At 36.5% G+C, this 6000-nt stretch overlaps 1 protein-coding gene across 1 annotated transcript in view; it reads left to right on the top strand.

The window, feature by feature from the left end:
* Window positions 1–2120: 2120 nt before the first annotated feature.
* LOC150078977 (spindle assembly abnormal protein 6 homolog) overlaps window positions 2121–6000 on the top strand; it is a 100699-nt gene continuing 96819 nt past the window's right edge. Inside the window, exon 1 of the mRNA XM_090382908.1 lies at window positions 2121–2225. The gene's annotated coding sequence lies outside the window, so the exon portion shown is untranslated. The remainder of the gene's footprint in view (window positions 2226–6000) is intronic.

Here is a 6000-nt window from a genome sequence, read left to right as displayed (position 1 = left end):
TGAGACCGACTAACTCATCCACATATGTTGGAGGCCAACTTATACATTCCGCCATTGACCTCCAACTTAGTTCTTAACGTAATCAAACCGATGTCAATCATTTTTCTCTAGCCTAATCATCTTGGGTCTGCTCCAACTGCAGGAGTACACGTCTTCTTCGAAAAACCTTCAAGGCAAAAGATTGGAACGCTAAAAAAGTTTCCTTTGTTGCAACGAGACATGCCTCACCTCCTCACCTCTAATCGACTCCCAAGGCATTTAATTTAGCAAAAACGAGCCATGTCCAGTAATAAAGAATGTGGACCATGCAGGTACACCTCTGCCAGCCTCGTCGACGTATGAAAAAAAACTTTTTCGTTATCAGCCCTTTGACGCTGCTGTTCCACCGTTCCTGCCATAACCGCGCCAGGAAAGCCCATATCTTCTTCTTTTCCTCCTTGTAGCCACAGTCACATTGCACTGCAATGGACATTCTCTCATTCATTCGTTCTTCCTGGTGGTAAAAGCACATTTACCTAAAACGTAGGCTCAAATCAACAAATCAAGAGGCATTTTTCCCGTTAATACCTGCAGTTAATTATTTAACACTATCCGGAAGCCATACTGAGCCGTAACTGCATCGCTATCTGAATTATACATATCTTGCGCTCATTTGCCATTTGCAATACACGGGCATGAGCACCATGAGCAACAATTTGTAAAAAGGCAGTCGTAGGATATTGTTCAACTAATCACTTAGCTACTGGGAAGCACGACCACCAGGAAGGGACCTTCCAACATCCGCCAAGGGAACATGGAGCAGGATCAGGCATAGTAGATAGGAATTCTTACTTGGTCACCAATACTCCGACTAGAAAAAGAGCAAAGGCGCTCGAGGAACGGAGTGGATAGTAAGAAATAGTGAAGAGCAGGGACGACTAGAAGGAAGAGATGGAGGATCTCCTCAAGGCGAGTGAAGATAAGGATCCTGAAGAGGTGGGACCCTGTAAAAGCGTAAGTAGAATGGGCTAGCCCTCACAGGGCTTAATGGCTTTAGGCGCATCAACGACTCAGACCATATTGTGCCGTGTGTGTTGTCCATCAACCCTCAGTGTGCTCTGTTTGATTTGACTGTTTCTGGATAAAAAAAACCCACAGAGTTTATGGGCGAGAGAGAGGACCATGATACTCTCGCCTGAGACCGAGTAACTCAGCCATTCTGCGAAAAAAGGGCATAAAAGTTCTTCTCTTCTTTGACGGAATTGAAATCTAGTGCATTTCCACCTGGTGGAGAGAATGGTGATTATAACCACTGTGCTATCTGCGAGGTCATTAGTCAATCAAAAATGAGACAAAATGAGAATATTAGTATATAAGATATGTCAAACTGCAGATTTATTTATTTATTTATTTTTGCAGATTTTTCGTAAATTTAAGGTTCCTTTGCTAAAATTTTTCCAAGTCAAACACTTTTTGGTGGCCCAGAATAGATTATCAGCTCAGTAAATAGAATTCAAGTTAAAACAAATGGTATTAATGCAGAAATATATAAAAATAAAATATTGCTTTTACAATATATTATAATCGATTATTACTTTGACATGAAATATTTCGCGATAATAGAATTGTGCTATAATATCATTTTTATAGTCTTACTGAAGACTATAAAAATGATATTATATCCTTATACACTTAATTCCCTATACATAGATACCATACAATAAAATTAACTAAAATGTATATATATATATATATATTTTTTTTTTTATTTATTATTATTTTTTTTTTTTTCTATTTTAAGCGGTGTGCTTTTTTTCCGCTCCTGTTTGAGAAATGTGCCTGAGAAAAAAACCCTTACACGAATTCAAAATTTTCACTTTTCTGTATCCGCCTTTATCAGAACGTAGCGGGTGGAATACATATTTCTTGCATATAAACACGCTTTGCTCTATTTTTGTTTTATTGATTGTTTTAAAAGTTTTATAACTGTTTTGAAGGTCACAAATAGATGACTCCAGAGTCTCATTGTGTTATCAATAAATTTTTAATTCCATAGTACTGATGTATTTAGCACTTGTTTAGCTTATTTATTATTATTTTTTTTCCCTATTGTGGTAATTTGTTTCGAGAGACACCCAACGGTTATTTTGAACGATACAGATCTATGGTTTGTATGTGTGTGCCGGGAAATTTTGTAATTCGTTTCCAAGTGAGAGAAAAGATATATAGGATTTTGATAGTTTATGGTATGTACTTCATTTATTGTGGATGTAATTGCCGAATTTTCTATGTAGTAAATTTCTGATGGCAGGTTTAATGTTTAGATATTACGATTGGCATTCAAAATATTTTGCAGGCGCTAACTGGTATTATTAATTAACCCCACTTGAGGCCTGCACTTTTTAGCGTAATTTTTTATTGAAATCAGACACCCGGCCTCATGATAGAAACTAATTATTTCTGAAATTTCTACTCAATCTACAAAATTGGAGGGTGAAACGTGTAATAGTTATATTTCAGTACGTAATAAGCGCAGAAAATAATTTCGAGGTTACTGTATGTAATGAGAAAAAAAATTTATCTTCCCTTTGTAACAGAGTAATTGAAATCTCAAAGTAAGAGTTGAGATCTGTCAAAATTTTCATGTTTGGAGGGAAACCTTCTGGGGAATTATGAGTGTTTTTTTTTTTTTTTTTGAAAAAATAAAATAATAACAGTCTAAAATAGTTTAGAACTTCTTTATAACAGTGCAGCAGCTGAGGTAGTGCAAGGCATTTGAATATTGTCAGAAGTCTATTGATCATAATCTAAGATAGGAAAGAGTGATGATGTCAGTACTTAACCCGGTAGAGTTAATCTTTAGAATATTATTATTATTAGCTATATGGCGCAAGGAAGCCTGAGGCTTTTGCTGCAGCAGCAGCAGCAAAAAAAAAAAAAAAAAAAAAAAAAGAAAGAAAGAAAGAAAGAAAATCGCGATTTATCGAGAGAGAGAGAGAGAGAGAGAGAGAGTGAGTGAGTCAGAAGTAGAAGGGAATCACCAAGAACGAGAAGAATGATGATATCCAGCTTAGGACCCTGGGTGTGCCAAGCCCATACTCACCAGATGTGAGCCCCTGGGGTTGTATATATGAGATGCAATCCCACCGATCTTTGCTACAAATGACAGACAGGTCTAGAATTGCCCACCAGTTTGCTGTGATTGAAAGATCTAGACCTGTGAGTAATTTTTTGCTTTTTTCATTGAATGAATAAAAGACTGTGTACTGAAGGTTACTGAAGTGTGGTTTTTTTAATAGATTCCATTTTTGTTTAGTCATAAAAAGCTTAGGTTAGATTATGCTACTAATTTGAGTCTACAACAGCAACATTTAAATACTTATACTCAGATTAAAGCAAAAATCTGTAGTTGTAGACCATTAGTTTTCAACCTTTTTTAATAATGGCACCCCTAAGTAATTTATTTTATTGTGCGCCACCCCTACTCAATCTACTCAATTTTCTCCCTGTTAGATCCGATTCTGTGTGTGTGTGTGTGTGTGTGTGTATATATATATACATATATGTTATATGATATTTATTGCAATAATATAATTATAAAAATTATATTTCATAATACAAATTATATATATACAGTATATAATAATTTTATTCTTTATATAGAGGTACAAAGTAAACATAAATTATAAATCACGCCAAAATTAAAAAGATACTGTACACCATTTAATAACGAAATAAACATAAATGAAATTTTAAAAAATAAGTTTAAGTAACTTAAACCCAAATTACGTGGCACCCCGGTTGAAAACCACTGCTGTAGACAGTACTTTGCTTGAATCCATCCTGAATTAATGGCCTAAACTAACATAGCCTTTTTTGACTAACCAAATATGAAATCTGTAAGGGAGGCAAAGCACTGAAATTGCTAGTCTGCTAAAAATGTAGGTTATGTTTACTGGCCTGTACATGATATTCATGCTGGCTGTAGTTGTCTGAGAAATGGCATTCTCTGTAATACAAGATCTTGATGATTAGCAGTCTGTAAGTAATCGGCAGAGTTAGACCTTCCATCAGTAGTTCCAAAGATTCATGGGATTGCCCTTATATTTTAAAGATTAATCCCTGGTAGTGATATCGCAAGCCTGCCAGGTTCTGCAGAAAAATATTTATGTGTTATTCACTGCTTTGGAATTTGTGGTCGTTGTTATTTGTAACTTCTTAATAGTGCCTTTAGACTTGTATTCCTTTTTTGTCCATTTGTATTGTTCACCTTGTATAAATTGAAGAGCTGTGTAAGAGGGTGGCAGTATCATTTTTGCTTAGTTTCCAGATGTTGCAGAATACCCTTTTGTATCCCTGAATAATCTTGTAGCACACCTGTTCATAAAATGTAGCTTTCATACCTATACACAGTATGCAAGGTGCAGCCTAACCAGTGCCTTTAACAGCAGCATAATTCCTGCATATCATTGAGAGAATCCTGTGAGCTGTCTGAGCAGCCTATTTCTACTGCTAAAGGAATTTAATTATACAGTTCAACATGAACTGTATAATTAACCGTAGTTCTCCTCCACCTAAATGAATGTTATTCTGAGATTTCTGTTACTCACGTGTAGTACTTTATATTTTTTAATGTTAAACCTCAAGTCCCACTTCTCAGGTTAATTTCTCTAGGTCTTAATGCAGTTACATATCCTCATTCCTGCCATTAACTACATGGCAAACCTTCTTTGTACTCTGAGCATCCGATTTGAGCAAGTTATTTAAAATCTCCATTATTTTCCCCAGAACAGAATTTTTTTAGCGTTAGCATATGATGCAAGAAAGCAAGCTTATACAGCATGAACAAAAAAAATAAAAAAAAACCCTTCCCATTCCACCCATCCATTTGCTCCAAATGTTTGTCTAGTTCTGCCTTGAATTTATTTAAGCTGTCAACTTCTACAATGGCAGATGGAAGTTTGTTCCAGCAATCAACCACCTGCTTGCTGGCTGAAGGCAAACTTTTGCACATCTATTCTACAATTGTCTTTCCTCAGTTTGAATCTATGCCCCCTCAGGTTCGTAATCTGAGCAAGAGGAAGAATCCCATCAGCATTGAGCATGCTCAACTCATTCAAGGCCTTATACACTTCATTTAGATTACTTTCTTTGTAAGAGCAACTCTTTGTTCCTTTCACTAATCTTGTTGCCCTTCTCTGTACTTGTTCCAGCAGCTCTACATCCTTCCTAAAATGAGGCCTCCAGACCTATATACAGTACTCAAGGTGTGGCCTGACCATTGCCTTATACAAGGGGATAATCATCTCCTTTTCCCTGCTAGAAAAATTCCTGTATATCAGTGACAAGACACCCGAGCTACCCTTGCAGACCGTCTGCACTGTCCAAAAAACTTTATATCTGACTGCACAATTACCCCCAGGTCCTTTTCATTCTCTACCACCCTCAGTGTAGTACCACACAGTTGATACGCTACTGTGGAGTTATTGCTACCCATATGCAGTACATTTGTCAGTGTTAAACTTCAGTTGCCACCTCCTAGCCCACCTGCTCAACTTTTCTAGATCCTCTTGCAATAGCATACTGTCATTAACAACCCTGCCAACCTTCGTATCATCTGCAAACTTGGCAGACAGTTCTGAAGGCTGTAATTATACACTTGATCCCCTTTATGAATACAGGTGACATTTGCACTTCTCAAATTGGTAGGGATCTCCTCCTCCCCCAAATCCAAGGTTGCCACATAATTATGGTTGAAGAAGTTGATAGCTTAAATAAATTCAAGGAAGAACTAAAACTATTGGAGGGAATGAATTGATAGGTGAAATGGTGTTTTTTTTTTTTTGGCCAGTTATGCATGCTTTTTCTGCTGCTTTTAGTATAATTTGACAGATTCCAGATGCCTTATTTAATTTTAGCTTCAGCACTTCTCTTCCACCTTCCACTTAGTTATCACGAAATCATTTTAACTTCTAATTATACCTTGGTGTAATTCTGGTATTCTTCTCCTTGAAAACTTCA

Source organism: Mastigoproctus giganteus, chromosome 10 (assembly GCF_048544385.1).
Source record: "Mastigoproctus giganteus isolate SK-2022 chromosome 10, ASM4854438v1, whole genome shotgun sequence".
In the NCBI taxonomy this organism is placed as follows: domain Eukaryota; kingdom Metazoa; phylum Arthropoda; class Arachnida; order Uropygi; family Thelyphonidae; genus Mastigoproctus; species Mastigoproctus giganteus.
Note: the sequence above shows the minus strand (reverse complement) of the source record. Positions and strands in the feature narration are given on the sequence as shown.